The sequence below is a fragment of the Neofelis nebulosa genome, chromosome 7 (genome assembly GCF_028018385.1).
Source record: "Neofelis nebulosa isolate mNeoNeb1 chromosome 7, mNeoNeb1.pri, whole genome shotgun sequence".
NCBI lineage: Eukaryota > Metazoa > Chordata > Mammalia > Carnivora > Felidae > Neofelis > Neofelis nebulosa.
Genome location: NC_080788.1, coordinates 147,182,980 through 147,200,515, shown reverse-complemented (window position 1 = coordinate 147,200,515; position 17,536 = coordinate 147,182,980). Strand labels below are relative to the sequence as shown.

At 61.9% G+C, this 17,536-nt stretch overlaps 1 protein-coding gene and 1 long non-coding RNA gene across 5 annotated transcripts in view; one reads left to right on the top strand and one right to left on the bottom strand.

Moving 5' to 3' along the window:
* TMEM179 (transmembrane protein 179) overlaps window positions 1–17,536 on the top strand; it is a 61,565-nt gene that overhangs the window by 32,819 nt on the left and 11,210 nt on the right. The window lies entirely within an intron of this gene.
* Window positions 10,852–13,909, bottom strand: LOC131517820 (uncharacterized). Of its 3 annotated transcripts, none has more exons than XR_009264855.1 (3): window positions 13,413–13,909; window positions 12,807–12,980; window positions 10,852–11,028 (listed from the first exon to the last, which is right to left on the bottom strand). It is a non-coding gene; the product is annotated as an uncharacterized LOC131517820 (long non-coding RNA). The 3 variants fall into 3 exon arrangements; XR_009264856.1 differs by having other exon boundaries at window positions 13,824–13,909; XR_009264857.1 differs by lacking the exon at window positions 10,852–11,028 and adding an exon at window positions 11,447–12,310.

Below are 17,536 nucleotides of genomic sequence, written 5' to 3'. Positions count from 1 at the left end.
GGGGACCCTGCAAGCCTGTGCGGGCCAGAGTGGACCCACAGCGGGGGCAGGGCTGCGGAGGGAGGGAGCCGCAGAGGGCAGCGGGGACACCGCTCCCTCGGCCCCCGGCCGGTCCCCTCAGGCTGCCGATGGCTGCCACGGGGGTGGACTGCTGCTGGCTGTGTCCCCCAGGGAGGGCCCTCCATCACCCTGGGCCCTCTGGCACCTGGCGGGAAGGTCACGAAGCAGTGGGGACGAGAGCCCGGCCCCAGCCACAAGGGGCCCTGTGGGGGTGGGTGGCCCCAGGCCTGTGTTCAGGGGAGCAGGCTGCCGGGTCTGTGCTGTGAGTCAGCACACGAGGAAACCGAGGTCTGAGATGGGGTGAGCAGGCAAGGTCCCGCGGGGTGCTGGGTCCCGCTCTGAGCTCCCCGCCGGCTCGCCTGTGGGGGGCCCGAGGGCTCACGGCTGTGTCCGGGTGTGCGACGGGTGCGAAGGCTCTTCGGGCGGCGCCTGCAGGAGCCGGCGCCCGGCGGCCTCAGACACCCCGTCCTGCTGTGCTGCTCAGGCTGTGTCGCCGCCTTTCCAGGTGGCCTGGGGGAGCAGGGAGTGACGGGGGAGCGGGGCCGCCTGGTGACAGCTCTCCAGCCTGTCAGGGAGGCCTGCCCTCACTGCCCGAGAGACTCGTGTGGAAAACACTGGGTGTTAATAAATAACTTTTGAGTCACAAAACACCTTCTTTATCACTTTGATGGGCGACGGAAGCTGCGAGGCTGAGGGGGCAGCCGGAGGCATGAAATGCCTCATAAACATCCTCGCTGACGCTGCCATGCCGGGTGCGGGGCACTGCGGTTTAAGACCCAGTGTTGATTAGAATTTTTTATAAGTTTTTTTTATACGAGTGATAACAGCTCTTTGGAGACAATAACTCGGCACAGGAAGGGTTTTAAAGATCTTCAGGAATGGGAATTTGATTGGCAATCAGGACGGGCCCCTCTCGGCCTGGGCCAGCTCTAATTTCTTGCATTTATTTGCTTTTTATTGCCTTTCCCCTCAGGCGATGGAGTTCTTTCTGATGAGCAAAACCCCTTTTCAAGACCAAGGCTGCCGCTCCAGCAAAACGCTCAGACCGGGATCCGCCGCCCCAGCCGGGACGGGGGGGGGGGGGGGGCCGGACACCCCTGGACACCGACCTCTGCTCGGGACGTCCGGCCAGGTGAGGCCCCAGCCGGTCGTCCCGGGTCACCCAGGAGAGGCTGGAGGAGGCCCCTGACGCGGGCAGACGGGCCACCAGGTGGCGTTGGAGGACCGGCCAGGAGGCAGCCGTGTCCTAGGCTGCTGGAGGGACGCAGGGACTGGCAGCGCAGGGCTGCTGCCACAGGGGCCCTTCAGTGTCACGAAGGCCCAGCAGCCTCGAGTCCCAGGGGGAGCCCATGAGGGCAGCGCACTTCCCGAAGGCAGGCCCCAGTGGTTTCACGGGCAACGGCAGGCAGTGTTCTCGGGGTCTCGGGAACCCCCGGGGAATCACAGCCCCCCTCAGGGCACCCCATCCTCGGCTGGCCCTCCTGCCCATGTGTGACCAGAGTCACCTGGCTGGGCCTGGAGGGAATGGGGTGCAGGCAGGGGCTCTATGGGGGGCCCACGGGCAAGGGGAGTGGGTCCCAGGCCCCAGGGGCCCGGCCGTCGGTCCTGGTGTCCAGTGGGGGCCGCTCGCGGTGTGTCCCCACGGGGCCCGGCCTCAGGGTTGCGCCGCCCCTATCTTTCTTTGCCATGCTCGGAGCCAGATGCATCCTGGGTAAGGGCCCGGCGCCCTTCTCGTGGTCTCACCCCGGAGGGGCGGCGTGGGTGCTGCGTCATAGGGTCACGGACCACCCTCCCAAGAGTGCCCGGCAGCAGATGGGAAGCATGGGGCGCTCCTGCTGGGACAGGTGCCTCGAGGCCGCCCTGGGAAAAAGCTCCAGGCTGGGGAGTCAGGAGGACCCCCAATCTCTTCCCCACTCCGGGGCAGCCTGGACCCGGCAGGGGGCCTTCTCCATCTGGGCAACGGGGAGGGGCCCTTCCTGGAGGAGTGACCTCCGGTGGTGGCCACAGCCTTGGTGTCCACCAGAATCCTCCCGTGTGGGCAGTGAGCTCTTGCCGGCCCTTCCATCAGCCAGCGTCCAGGGAGCTCAGAAGGACCCACACTCCAGACACAGGATACAGGGAGGTGGGTGGCTTTTGCCTTCCCCGGGGTCTGCAAACCCTTGGGGCCGAGAGGGGGAAGGGATGACCCGTGGTGGTCAGATGGCAAGTTCCACCAGGCTCCACTGTCCTCAGGTGGGGGACAGCAGCACAGAGGGGTCCGCCAGTAGTCCTGTCACCAGCTGTGATACCTAAGCATGTCAGACCCCCGCTCTGAGCCTGTGCCACAGACTTTTGACTGAGCCCCACACCAAGCCCTGATCCCAGCACACACTGAGCCCTGGTCCCAGCCCACACTGACCCCTGGTTCCAGCACACACTGAGCCCTGGTCCCAGCCCACACTGAGCCCTGGTCCCAGCACACACTGAGCCCTGGTCCCAGCCCATACTGACCCCTGATCCCAGCACACACTGAGCCCTGGTCCCAGCCCATACTGACCCCTGATCCCAGCACACACTGAGCCCTGGTCCCAGCCCACACTGAGCCCTGGTCCCAGCCCACACTGACCCCTGATCCCAGCACACACTGAGCCCTGGTCCTAGGCTCACACGAGCCCACATCCCAGCCCACTCCCAGCTTACACGGAGTCCTGACTTCAGATCATAGAGTGTAGACTCTGGCCTCAGGCAGGGGTCTGAGAGTCTGTTGAATGAGTGAGTGAGCATCAGAGCAGCGGGGCAGACATGGAGGGCCACACTCCTTCTGCTTTGAGGGGGGGGATGGTCTTGGAAAATGTCCCAAGGAGACATTTGATTCTCTCGCTTCCCAGTCTTGGCTACTGTCTTGGGACCAATGCCCTGCGGCTTGTGCGGGGGCAGAGGAGGCGCCCGGTGGGAGTCCACTTCTCTGCTCAGCGCCTGATCCCCTCGGCACTTCCTTGCCTTAAGTAAAGGCTTCCTGCCATCAGCCAGACAACCCAGAGGGAGGAGGGTGCCACACCATCGGGACAGACCCGCGTGAAGAGCTCTTTGTGGGCAGGCTGCAAGCTGGTGGCCTCTCCCGTGTGTGTGTGTGTGTGTGTGTGTGGGGGGGGGGGGGGGGTGCTCGGCAGGGAAGAGCGTGGAGGGACAGCCTCCTCTGTCTCCCAAGGCCCCCCTGCTGTGCACACAAGGCACCCCGCTTCCTTCACGCGCGCCTCCGCTCTCAGCCCTGTCTTAATTCGTTTTCTGTCCACTCCACCCGCGGTCCTGGGCGTGAGTGTGGGGGAGTTCTGAAAAATTACCTGCCACCAGCGCTTATTTAAATCCTGGGGTGATTTATGAGCGTGGACAGTTTTAAGGCCACCGCCGAGCAGGTAGTTAGCCAGACTGCTGAACTGACAGTTTCCAAAGTGAGCGCAAAGGCGCGCGGCGGCTCTCCGGCACCCCCACGCCAGGCCCGCGCCTCCCTCCGGAGAGAATTACCGTGTCTCTTCCTTGCAGAGAAAGCCAAGTCTGTCCGATCCGACCGGACCGCGGGTGCTCCGGCCTCCCGGAGGTGCCCTGGGGTGGAGGCGCGGGTGGGCGGGCCCCAGGGGGCGTGGCTTGTCCCCAGCTCAGGCGCAGGTGCCCTGGGAGGGCTGGGGGCAGGGTGGCAGCAGAGGGAGGGAAGACAGGCCTGGGCCCAACCACCCTGAGGCCGGGCTGTGGGGCCCCCGTGTGTGGCGGGGACACGGGCCCTGCTGGCGCCCCCGTGTGGCAGGTACAGGAAACCTGCTGGGGCCCCTGCCCCTGCGTGATCTGCTTGGTCCAGCCCTCAGGGGAGCCTGGTGCAGGCTGGCCGCCAGCTCGCTGGGAGTCCCTGAACGAGTCCCCCTCCCTCTCTTGGCCTCAGCTCCTCTGGACGTGAGCAGATGACCCCCGCTGGCCCGTGGCTCCCCACCTGGGCCCCACACGGGAGCCACAAGATGGCGCTTCTGTCAGTGGCTTCCGGGGCTTCCGCGTGTAGGAGCAGCAGGTGGACCCGTGCGTGCCTGTGAGCATGGGTGTGTGCACGCGGGCGTGTGTGGGTGTGTGCACAGCAGGGCCCGCCTTCCCTCTGTGAGCGTGGGGCCCGCGGGTACTCGAGGCCAAGAGCAGGTCACGTTGTGCCCCCCAGTCCCGAGTGGGTGCCAGTGGACGAGAGCTGCCATCCTGTTGATGTGGACTTGACCAGGCGGGACACCTGTGAGGGACGCCTGGGGGACGGTCTCACCCCGTCTGAGTCACGGGAGCCCGTGGGGCAGGGAGGGTGGGGCGCGGCTGGGACCGGCTGTCCTTGGGGGGCCTCCTCTTTCCGGTCTGTCCAGGGCAGGCCGTTTTGGTGGCAGCTGGGGGCGCCTCTGGCTCTGAGAGCCTGTGATTCAAAGGTTCTCTAGTGAGGCTGGCGCAGGGGCTCCAGCTGCCCGTGGAGGCAGGGGCCACGGCCATCACCAGGGAAGGCGTCACTGGATGGTGGGGACGTGCTCTGGGGCCTCCCCTGAGTACTCAGGGTGAGGAAGGCGCACTGCAGGCAGGAGGCCCTGTCTCCTCTGGGGGGACACAGACGCTGAGCGTGGGGAGGAATGGGGGGCCTGGGAAGGGCCGGCGCCTCTCGCTGGACGCGGTTACCCACAGGCCTCGCGGTCAGGGAGTGGGGGCCTCCGTGGGGCCTGGGGTCCCAGGGCTAGTGGGGCACAAGTGCCCGGGCCCCGCACAGAAATGAGGCTGTGAGTCACAAGTGCAGACCCGTGGCTGGTGAATATTTAACGAGGCCTCACAAAAGTGCATGCATAATTAACCAGGCAGGCGGAGGAGCGGCATAATTTGTCTTCTTAAAGGGGGTCTGGTAATTTGTTAAGCTGTTTTGAAATCTGCAGTCGAGCTGCGGGAGCCGCTCTGATTTCTAAATTAATTTGTGTGATTTAGAAAGTGGGCGCTCCCCACCCGCCTCCCCATTCCGGAGGGCCCCGGCGTCGGGCGGGGGGGGGGGGGGCCTCTGCTGGCGCCCGTGCGAAGTTTCCTCTGTTCTCCTGGATGGATCGATGGAGGCTTCCTCCCTCCATGGGCCCCCCCACCGATGCCCTCCGCCCCGTGCGCCCTGGCGGTTCCGAGTGTTGGGGGCCCCGCTCCCAGCTGAGTCAGTTGTTGTGATCTGAGCTTTGTGGGCTCAGTTTCAACTGCGTCCTGGGAGGCGGGTTCTAAGACCGGCCGGGTACCCTTTGGGCTGGCGGGGGGGCGGGGAGGGCTGCCTGGGGGGCCCCGGGGTGCTCGGCTGCCGCGGGCACGTCCTTGCGGGCTCCGAGGTCAGTCGGTCGACTGGTTTCAGGACCAGACGGTGAGGGTCCTCAGGGTGAGTCGGGGTAAGCACGGAGGGGCCCTGGTCCTTCCCAGCCCCGGATTCCCGGACCACAGCGCATCCCGGAGGGGTGCCACCCAGCTGGCCCCCAGCCCGTCTTTGGAGGCCGTCCCGCGTCCCATCAGGCGGTGGCTATGGGACGGTGGGGACCAGCTTGGCCTGGGTGTCCCGTGAGCTCTGCCCGTCGCTCACCTCGTGGGCTTGAAGGGAGGCCCTGGGTGGGCAGTGGAGCTCTGCGGAAGGCCAGGGGTTGGGTAGAGGTGGCCAGCGGTCAGCAGCCTTGTGGCCGGGGAAGGCCGGTCCCCATCCAGACAATCTCTTCCTGTGAGGGCTGCTCCCCTCGGGCTTCGGGACGGACCAGGTGGGAAGGTGGTGACAGGCACTCTTGTCCCCCCTTCTAGCCCTGGGTCTGCAAAGCTCCTCCCCCTTGCTGCCCCCCACCGGGCCAGCTGCTGCCTCCTGTGCTGCCGTGGGGCCTCCTGGCTGCTGTGGGCTCCCGCTGGATCCCTTCTAACCCGAGCTCTGAGCTTTGAAGCCGCCTGGTGGTTCCGGGAGAGACGTGGCTTCTGCTGGGGGAGCTCGGGGGAAAGCTGTCCCCAGGCCTGAGCTGGGGCCAGACCCCTGGCTGAGGCAGGCCCAGGCGGCCAGCAGGGTGGGGTGAATTTAAGGCCCGGCTGTGAGTTTGGGGAGAACAGTAGGTGCCCAATATGTGCTGGCTCCCCCAGCAAAGAGCAGAGGTGATTGTGGGTGGCAGCTTCGATGTCAACCTCCCTTGGGCTCTGAGGGGCACCCACTTTTCCGAAGAGCTCACCTGGTCCTTGCTGGGCCGATGGGGACACTGAGGCTGAGAGAGGCTTAGCCTGCAGGGCTCCATTCCCTCTGATCCCTCTGATTTGGGGCTGAAGAGTCCCACCTGGCGACTCCCTCCTGTGCTCCGCAAAGCGGGGGGCTCTCCCCCTACCCGGAGGGGGCGTCTCCGGAGAGGCCGCCACACCCCCAGCCTCCTCTTTGTTTCACCCGGTGAGGGCCATCAGCAGCTCTCTCCACGGCTGGGTGAGTCCTGAAATTCTCTTTCCATTAAAAATAAATGCCCCATTTTATCTGCCTGAAATGGCTCTGCTCTCTGATTGTCTTTTCCTTGCCGCTGTATATGGAGAACTATAAAATCATAATACAACTATTAATCCCCTGTATCTGCTTGTACCTAATTTTTATTAAAAATATCCTGTGCTCCAGCTGCCTTGTAAATGACAACGAGGTTGAAAGTCTCCAGCTGGATTAGCCGGGAAGGAGAGCATATTGGAGAGCAGACGGTCGGGGCCGTCGGGCGGGGCTCGAACACCGCCAGGTGAGGCCTGGGGCTGGGGCGGGCAGGAATCGGGTTCTTCTGCCCGGCCGGCCCCCGCCTTGTGCCCAGGACGGCCTGGCAGGCCTGGTGCAGGGGGCTCGGGGTTCCCGCGGGTCTCGGGCCGGCCCACCGGCCCACGGATGCCCGTGCTGGGGCTGGTGGCCCGCCTGTGGCGTCCATCTCTGCAGACGTTTCCCCTTTGAGGAGAGAGCAGGGCAGTGGGGACCCAGCGCACGCGGGCTTGCGGGTCAAGGCTCAGGGCAGCACACGCGGGCGCCCCCACGTGGTTTGGGCGTCTGTGGTGGGGGGGGCTTGTAGGGGCGCTGTGGGCGGGGCCAGGGGGAGCAGACTTCCCGGGTGGGCGGGCCTGATGCTCGGTCCCCACGGGCGGCGCGGAGCGGGTGTCTCCAAGCCATCTCTGAGCTGCAGCGGGACACCGGGTCCGCGCTGGCGGGCCTGGCGGAGCGCCCTCGGCGCTGTTTCCGGGGGGTGGGGGGGGGGGTGGGAAGGGGTCCCGCCTGGCCTGTGGTGTGAGGGACAGGAGACGCCCCGGTGGCTGGGCTGCCGGAGCCGTGCAGGGATTCTGCGGGGGCCTCCTCTGGCCCTGGCCTGGAGTCCGTGGCGTGGCCTGCAGGGGCGGCGTGGCGGGGGCCGTGGGGGCCGCCGGGGCTGAGTTGGGGGGTCTGCGTGAGCGTCCGGCGCAGCGCCCTGGCCCCTCGAGTCGCGGCTGCCAGCCCCCCACTGAGGGCCTTTCGGAAGGAGGAGGCACAGCCGGGGCTGCAGGGACGGTCACACACAGGAAGGACAGAAGGGAGCGGGACGAAGGCGGCCCCCTCTTCTGGGGTCTCCCCTCACCGCGAGGGGGCGACAGTGTTGAGGACAGAGCGGCTATGGGGCCTTCCCACCTCCAAACTCAGGGGCCCCCAGGGAGCTCTGGCTCCCCAGCAGGGCCCCCACCTGCCCTCCTGTGCCACCCTGACCTCCAGCTGGCTGACTCGGGGACCTCGGGGGGCTGCCCACAAGGCCTGCGGAGGACGGGGAGGCTGCGTGAGGGCGGGTGGGTGGCGGTGGGGCCGGTCTGTGCACACACGGGGGACCTGCCTGTGCGTCCAGCTGTGAGCGGCGGAATGCACCCACCCCCCTGCCCGGGGCGAGGGGCCGAGCAGGGGGCTCCTCATGCCCCCCCCCCCCCCCCCAGGGTCACCAGGCCTTGCTCCTGGGCTTGTCTCGCACTCCCCACACCCCCGCCCTCGCACTTGGGCCGGCGGGAGGACACCCCCGGTGTGTCAGCCACCTTAAGTCTGAACAACACAGACTCTTTCAACAATGGCGAGTGCTCCCTGCTGCCCCCAGACAGTCAGGGGGTGGTGGTTCCTGCTGCTGGGACCCCAACCCCGCGCTTGGCCGCTGAAGACCACACCTGCGCCGCCTCACCGGGTCCACACTCCGGAATCGGGGGCACAGCCTCGGGCCCGGGGCCTCGCAGCCTGTGGCCGGGGGTCAGCGGGGCTGTGGGCAGCTGAGGGCTCGACCGGGTGCCCCCTTCCACGCTCCCTCACGTGCCTTCTGGTGGCCTCACGTTCCCCGTGGCTGTTGGCCGGGGACACAGGTTCCTTGTCATGTGGGCTTCTCCCCAGGACTGCCTGTGATGTGATGGCTGTGACAGCTGGCTCTTCCCAGTGTAGGGGGGGGGGGGTGGTGGCGAGAGATGAGAGAGAGATAGAGAGAGACAGAGAGAGTCAGAGGGACAGAGACTGAGAGACAGAGACAGACAGAGAGAGGCAGAGAGAGGCAGAGAGAAAGACCAAGACAGAGACAGAGACAGAGACAGACAGAGGCAGAGAGAGGCAGAGAGAAAGACCGAGAGAGAGACAGAGACAGAGACAGAGACAGACAGACAGAGGCAGAGAGAGGCAGAGAGAAAGACCGAGAGAGAGTCAGAGGGACAGAGACTGAGAGAGAGACGCAGACAGAGACACATGCAGAGAGACAGGGAGATAGAGACACAGCTGGGGGGGGGTGTCTCTGGCTCCCCCAAGCCCGCGAATGTGCTCCCCTCGCCCACCCGGAAGCCTCCTTTCCCTCCCTGAATGGGGCCAGTCTCCGTAGGTCCTGGTGGGTCTGGGCAGGTGAACAGAACACGGGGGAAGTGATGCTGTGGGACATCTCGGCCCCAAGGTCACCTTCCGCCTCGGAGTCCGGCTTCCACGCTGTGAGGACACCTGGGCTGCACGGGAAGCCACTCAGCGTCCTGGCCACGTGAGTTAGGAAGACTCGTGACATCTCCAGCCTCGGGTGCCACCAGCGCAGCCACATGGGTATCCCTCTGTGCTGTGTCAGGGCCACCTCACCCGCGGCCAGGAGCCTCTCTGCCTACCCGGTGCCATCAGACCCGCCGAGTCCAGAGTCATCGAGAAATTAGCCTCGCTGTCCCCTGCCTGCCCCTGGCCTGCTGTTTGGGTCCCATCCCGCTGGGGCCCATTGCTGCTGTTGGGGGAGGGCAGGGGAGCAGAGGCATTGGGCCTTCTGTCTAAACAGCCGCTTCCCAGAGACCCCCCCCCGACCAGGCAGGGTCCCTGCAAAGACCCTGGGCCCCACACCCCATGCTGGTCCCCGGTGGACGGTGAGCAGAGAGATGTCTGCTCTCTGAGACACACGGGGACATAAAAACTGTTTCCCCGTGGACACGGAGCCTTTGAATGACATTTCACTTTTATGAACAGTTTTATTACAAGTAGATTTTCTGCCACCAGTTCCATCAGCCGACACCTCGAAGGCTCCGTGTGGCTGCGGCCTGGCCCTGGCTGTCAGTGGGGGACCCGCTAACTGGAAAAGACGTAAAGGGTCTGCAAATTGGGCGGGGTGGGGGGGGGGCTGGGGCCTCCTCTGGAGCCCCGGGACCCCCGGGAAAGGACAGGGCTCAAGGCGCCTGTGAGGCCATCCCTCTCCCCCCGCCCTTCTCGGTCAGTCTCTCATCGGTGGCCGGATCTGGGGACCCCGTTAACATGCAGTGTGACCCCGACGCAGGGACGTGTGGAGATTCCTGGGGTCGACGAAGACGCAGGCAGGGACGGCCCAGATATCGGGAAGAGCCTGGACGCACTGGCCCCTGCGGGCTCCTGTCCAGGAGCCGCGGTGGTGCCCGGCGGGGGTGGGGGGGGGCGGGGGAAGACGCCTCCGGGGACAGCAGGACACAGGCCTGTGGTGAGGGCCAGCGGCGGGCCACGGGGCGTGCCCTGCCACCAAATACTTGCACTGGGAAAAATTAGTGACGGGAATCAGAGGGTGCAATTCTCTGTTCCTTCTGAAACTCAGGGCAGAGCTGCCGTGAAAGCCTCGGCCTCTGCTCAACAGAAAACTTTCTTCTGGCTTCGCTTTTCAGGAGGAAGAGCCCCTACCTTTCCCCGCGACCTTCTCTGACACGGGGCCTCTGCTTGTGTTAGTCGGGAGAGGCTGACAAGCGGACCCCGAGCCCCAGGGACTCGGAAAGCTGAGCCCTCACCCTCGCACAGCCCGAGAGGGTCCCGGGCCGGCTGCCCTCCCAGCAGGGCTCAGGGGGGACTTCTGCGCAGCACATGTTCTCACGTTTGTCGAAACAGGACAAGAGAGTGCCTCCCAGAAGTGACACATCACTTTTGCCCGACATCACCGGCCCAGCCACGTCAGACAGCCAGCCCCGCCCCCGACCTCCATGTGCCCAGGAAGACATGGGGTCCAGGTACCTGGAGCGGTGCAGTTATAAATGAGTCCACTTAAAACCTCTCCAGTGGCCTTATTATTTTCTTAAATGTTTATTTTTGAGAGAGAGAGAGACAGAATCTGAAGCAGGCTCCAGACTCTGAGCTATCAGTACAGATTCCAGTGTGGGGCTTGAACCCATCCACGGACCGTGAGATCATGACCTGAGCTGAAGTCGGACACTTAACTGACGGAGCCACCCAGATACCCCGTTTTTTGTTTGTTTGTTTGTTTTTGGGTTTTTTTTTTTTTTTAGTAACAATTATTCTTGGACACACCGCTTAGGGATTAAATAAAACCCGACTTACAACGGTTTCATGAAATGGGCTTTATGTCTCTTGTGGCACGAGAAGGATGGAGCAGAGCAGGCGGCCTCCAAACCCAGCTCACAGATACCTTCCGTCTTTCTGTTCAGCGGTCCCCGATGCAGCTTTTGTCCTGCTTACAGCCTCATGGTCACAAGAGGGCTGCTGCACCTCCAGCATCGCACCTGTGCTCCCAGCAGGGGGAAGAGCAGGGCAGAGCACAGAGGGGAGTGAAAAAGGGAAGGAAGCCTGACAACCAAGTCTCCCCCCTCCCCTGCACTTTCTGAGGAGCCCAGCCGGGCACTTTGCTCCCGTGGAATTGGCCACACAGCTCCGCGGGGCCCTCTCCGGCTACCCCGGGGGACCATGGCGTGGAGAAAGGCGTGTGGCTGCCTTGAACCCCCTGTGGGGGTAGTGGTGTCCGTGCCGGGGGTCACAAGGACATCCTGCATCGTCACCGCTACTTTGAAGGCGAGCACACTCTTCCTCTTTCTTTGAATTCCCTCCTTTCAACACGAGAGAGCCCCCACCCCCGTGACATCGAGGCGCTGCTCCCGCCCGCCAGCCCCTCTGTAATTAACACCGAGCCTGAGATCTGGGGAGGCTGGCTGATTAGTTTTTTTATTAAAATAATGACGCCTTCCAGGCAATCAGGGAGAATTGCGTGAAACTCAGCACTTTCCTGCTTATTTATGGCAACATCGAGCAGTGGACAGTCTCATTACCGTCTGTAAATACCCAGGGTCGCGTCCTTGATGGTGAAATATCGCCTTCCTGGACGGCGGGGCGTGGCTACGAGACTCTCTGGGGCTATAAACCCCCTGGAAGTAATTACCATGAGCTTTAAATGGGCTTTCGAGGATCTCGTGTGGTGTTGCTGGAGGCTTTTAGGGGCCCGCAGACCCTGGGGGCTGTGCGGGCCATGGCGGGAGCAGACCCGAGACAGGGCGCTGGGTCCGTGGACGGGTAACAGGCCCCGTGGGGCTCTGGGGAGCAGGCAACAGGTGGGGACCCTCAGTGACTCTGGCACAGTCTGAGACCACATAGGGCCATCTGTGAACTGGGCCCCTTCCGGCTGGACCCCCTCCCCCGCTGGCCGTGGAGGAGGCCCCAGGGGCGGCAGCGGGTTCCTGAAGGGCACACGGTACACTTGCTTGGTGATGGAGCAGAGTGGGCGCAGCCGGGCCGATGGCACGGTGGCCGGGACAGCGCCCTCCACCACGGGCAGCTGGGCCACCTCGGCAAACGGTGTCCCACCGTCAGGCGCCCACGGCCCACAGGGGCCCCGGCAGTGGCCTGCACCGAATTCCCATCGGCCCCACCTGTCCGGCTCCGGGGACGCCCCTGGTCACCGGAGACCATCCGTGGGGTCTGCTTTTGTGCCGCGTGGAGCTGGGGGCACTCCTCCGTGCGTCCTTTCCTCCGCGCCCACAAAGGCCCCTGAGCCTGCCACGTCTCTCTTAGCAGCTGGGGGACAAGGAGGGATGTCCTGACAAGTCCCAGGCCGCCAGACCCCTGGACACACAGCCCCGTGGGGAGGTCAGCCTCCTAATGGGGCCCATCTCCCACCCTCTGGCAGGCACCACGGGCCGCACGGGGAAGTCCGCACGTGGCCCTGGTCACCGTGGAACAATCCGGACTTCTGTGGGCCAGCCTGTGGCACGTGCCTGAGACAAGCGCAGGGAGGAAGCCCTGCCCCCATCTGCCTGCATGCGGGGCGGCAGGTGCCAGGCTGTCTCCCGCCCGAGGACCGGGGGCTTCGACGCCCACGTCCACCTGCGGGTGACCAGCTGTGCCTCTGGTGAGTGCGCTCCCGGGGCAAAGACCGGGGGGTCATGCCTCTGTCCCCAAATCCCTCCAGGAAGGGGGCGGAACTTCGGGCTTCGGCCGTGCGGCCTGGGGGGCGTGCGTGCGAGCCCCTCCCGCCAGCACAGGGTCCGGGTGGCAGCCACAGAGCCCCGACCTGACTCCCGGAAGCCTTGTGGTCAACGGTCTCCCCGTGTCCTGGCACTTCCCCCGGCACCTGTGAGTGCGGACGTCCTCCTTCACTTCCTCTGTGGCCGGTCGGTGGCCGTGGCTCATCGTCTAGCGCCTGTGCTCCGCTTAACACACATTAACCGAGCGGTAACGTGGATTCCTGCCAGAGAGTTGGGGGTGCAGCAGCTGGGGTGAGGACAGGTGACCCCCACGACGTGACAGCCCCCTCCCCCACCCCTGCAAGGAGGAGGTATCCCCGTGGCTGGCTGGTGGGTCCCACCGGAAGACCTTGCTGACGTGTTGCCCCTTCTGTGGCTCCCTCCCGGGGCCCCGAGGTCCAAGCCTCTGAGCTTCGGAAATCACCTTGCACAGGGGTCCCGCCCAGTCTGCCACCCCAGCCAGGCTGCTTCCCGCCTCCCCCGCCTTCCTCCCACACTAAGCCTTCGGCTGCTCGCCCAGAGCTGGGAGACGGTGTCCTGTGCAGGCAGGACAGTGGGGGACAGCGGTGCTTCCAACAACTACTAAGGGCCCCAGACGCGCCCGGGACTGTCCCCGGCCAGCGGGGGTGGATGGTCACGCTCTCTCCGCCTACCACGCCTGTTTTCCCGAGGAGGGATGCTGTTCTGTGTGGGTGCCGTGGACAGAACAGGGTACAGCACAGCCTCCTGCTTGTCCGTCCGTCTCCTTTTTTCCTGGAGCCGAGGGCAGGCCGCTCCTACGGCCCGGGCGGTGGGGGTTCTCCCGAGGGATGCCAGTGGCTGGTGACAGACTCGAGTGAGCGGCCACCCTGCAGCGTGGCCTGACTGGACGTGCTTGTTCCCAGCAGGAAGTGCAGGCGGGGCCGGGCCTCAAGGGTCACCAAGTACCCAGGACGCCAACGGGCTCTGGCCTCTGCCCGCCCCGGGCACCCTGGTCCCTGGGTCCTCCCCACACACGGCCCTCTGCCTCCATCACGTTCCCAGGAGTTGGGGGGGGAGGGTCTCAGGACCTGCTCCGTGCTCACCTTCCAGAGTCCTCACCAGCACCGAGGGCGGCCCCGCTGGGGGGGCCCCCAGCGCCCAGCTCAGACTCCCTCCCCCTCACGGAAGGGGCCCTGGTTCCCGGGCCGAGGGCTGTCCTGCTCAAGGCCAGGTGTTTGCCCGGACTTCACAGATGCAGGGCTGCTCTGAGAGGTCACACCGCATCCCCGGGTGCCCCTTTCAGAGTCTGGGCCAATCCTGGTGACCAGGAAATGTCTCTGGGCTGAGCCGTGGCCTGCACAGTGGGAAGTGGGGGTCTGTGGTGGCACTCCCGCGTGTCCCAGTGCAGGGGCCTTGGTGAACGGCACCCCCTGGGACCAGAGGACAAAGGTGTCACCCCGGGGCCTGGGCCCACACCTGGAGGTTCTGCCCTGCCCGGCTCAGGTGCTGACCGACGAGAGATGTCAGGTTCCCGACTCTGCTTCAGGTCTTTGTTTCAGATGCCTCCGTTATGTTTGAACTTTCGTTTGTGCGCTATCCAGAACTTTCTGGCGTGAACGTTCGCAGAGCCTGTGTCTCCAGCCTTGCCCTCCCGATCCTGTCGCAGAATGTCAGGGCCACCGGAGGGGAAATTACAGCCTGCTCAGGCTGCCACGGAGGCCTTGCCCCCAACTGTTCTCTATATACCCGGTGTTGGTGACAGCCCCCAGGGAGGGCTCCTGTTCCAGCTGGGAATCACGGGCCCCCGGGTCTTGCCGTGGCATTGAGGTGTGCGCCAGCCCCGCCTGCAGCAGTTTCGCGATGAGTCAGAATAAATTAGCATGCTAACGAAGGAGAACATGCACAGGAACCATCTGGAACAAGGCACGTTGTCATCAGAAGAGCCAAGTTGGTTCCAAAGCCATACTTACTGTTTCAGACCCATCCGTCTCCCCCTCCCACAACCTGAGGGATGGGGGTTAGTGCCATCCCAGCCTTGGTGGCGTGCCTACAGTCCGAGGGAGGGCACAAACCCAGATCACCTCTGAGACCACCCCGTCTCATTGTCGAGGGGAGAGTCACTCAGCAGGGGTGCGGCTTGTGGGGGGCCCGCCTTCCCCTTGGGCTGCCTGAGAGGAATGACATAGCCATCGAGGTGGGGGCGAGGGTAGGGACCTCAGTCCCCAGACCTAAGTGTTCGTGGACACACGCACACACACAACACGTATGCACACACTTTCACATACATGCACATGCACACTCTCGCACGTGCACACACACTCTGTCTCTCTCTCTCTCTCCTTTGAGTCAAGCCTGGTGTGGTGTGCTTAAACACAGAGCGACCCCGAGCCAGATGGAGCAGCTGCCGTGGTGCTGGGGGTGCTGCAAAAATACTCAGGAATCTGCATCTTTAAATATCCAGCCTCCTGCCCCCGGCGTCCGCAGGCAGGAGAATCCCGTTTTGGATCCTGGCTGCACACTGCCTTTGTGATCTCGGTCATGTGTCTCAGTTTCTCCCAGCTTCAGTGTCCCCGTTTGATCGGGGCTGACAGCAGTACACGTGCCTGCAGAGCTGGGACAGGGCTCAACACCGTGATGTAAGGAAGCCGGAGGCGGCCAGGACCTGGCAGAGGCCAAGTGTTGTCTTACGGACTTTTTCTGAAGTAGGTACGAGGGCCATTTTGTTACCTCCTGCACCGGAGTCATCCTTGTTCAGGGAGGAGGCCCAAAGAGCTGCCAAAGGAGAAGACTGGAGAGAGAGACAGGGATGGGAGGGATGGGAGACGTTCGGCTCAGCTGGACGAGACTTGGCAGGAAGGAAGCAGGAGCTCTGACCACAGGGAAAGGCCCTACACACGGGGACTCGGTGGATCCTGGGGTTAGATGTGTGAGGCATTTGACCATCTGAGCTTCAAACTCCTTCCTCTTCCCCAGACCTTAGTGGACTTGGCTGCCACACAGGGGCTCTGGGAGGAGGGTTTGAAGAAACAAGGAAAAGGGTTGCATTTCTGCATCTGGGTTTGCCTCGACTCGGGGAGGAGAACAGTATTGGGAGCTGTGGAAGGACTGGGGTCAGCGGCCTTGGGCGTAACCCCCTGGGGATTTGCAGAAGGGTGAGAGGCACCCACCTGACTTTTAATGGATCACGGAGCTTGTGCAGGGCCCGAGGCTAACAAAATTGCAAACAGTGGTGGGGCTCGGCTGATGTCTGGCTTCATTATCGTCAGCATTCTTGTTATAGTCTCACCACACTGCAATGGCAGGTGTGGATATTTATTCCTGACTGCTTTAATACAGGCATTTATGTTGGCGAAAAATATTTGAGTTGCAGAGCATGCTAATTCCCTCTTAGGCAAATCTGTGGAAGACTCGGCCATTTGGGTCAAGTTCCTACAGGTATGCAGCTACCAGCCCTCGAAAGAACTAAACAAAACATGATTTATGTAACTTGGGCCCTGGGGTTAACATTTTCAGGACTTCACATTCACATTTTAGCTATTAATTTACTGTGGTATTTCTTACAGTTTTTGCTTTATAGGTTTTGATGGTGAGTTATTTGCCGCTTAAAGGTTAATCACTGTTATGCCTTCATTGGGTCTTGAATAGTTCCTCAAACCAAATTATTGTCTGTCCTTTTCAGCCTTCCCTGACGTTCATTTTACTGACCCTTTCTCTTGTGGTTTTCACAACACGTCTTTGCTATCCTTTCCTTTTGAACATTCAAGTATTTTATTTTAGGTGTACCTTGGGCAAAGAGTGCCTATTTGGATTGTTTTACTTAGAGTATTGTCAAAACAGACATGTTTGTTGAGACATCTGTTATTTATGCTCTGTTTTCCTTGTTCTTTCCCCATCTTTGGCTTTGTGAGCTGTTTACTATTTTATTTTCTCTAGTGTTTTGGAAGACCTCATTCTTACTTGTATTCTCTTGGTGATAAATTCTAAGCTTAAGATGTATTTTAAAAAGAGCTTTATTGAGATATGATTGACATACAATTAGCTGCACATATTTAAAGTGTACAATTTGATAAGTTTTGACATATATATGTTTATGAAACCACCATTACAATCATGAAGATGAACAAAAGTATCTTCATGTCCTTTGTTAAATCCTGTTCTTTCTACCTCTTTCCTCACTCCTCCCTCCCCAGGAAAACACTGATCTGCTTTCTGTCACTGCAGATTAGTTTGAATATTCAGAATTTCCTACAAATAGAATCATAAAGTATGTACTCTTTGTGTCTGGTTTCTTTCATTCATAATCGTTTTGAGATCCCTCGTAACATCTATCAACAGTTCATGCCTCCTTATTGCTGACTAGCATTCCATTCCAAGTTATCTCTTCCCCTGTTGGTAGACATTTTAGTTACTTCCAGGTTTGGACTGTGACAAATATGCTGATAGGGACATAAACGTACAGGCACTTGTATGGACATAAGGCTTCCTTTTCTCTCGGGTAAGTATTTGGGAGAGGACGGCTGGGTCATACGGTAGGTATGCTTACCTGTTTAAAAGGCTGGGAACTGTTCTCCAATGTGTTTGTACTAGTTTACATTCTCCCCAGTGGCATGTGGGAATTCCAGCTCATCTACATCCCCACCAGCACTAGCTAAGGATGAGGACTTTGAATAAGTCTGCAGTGGTGCCTCCTTGCGGCTGTAGTTTGCATTTTCATAATGAAAAGTGATGCTGAGAATCTTCTCATATGCTTTCATTATCTGTCACTCTAATTATCATCTTCGGTTAAGTGTCCATTCAAATCTGTTGATCTTCCCCA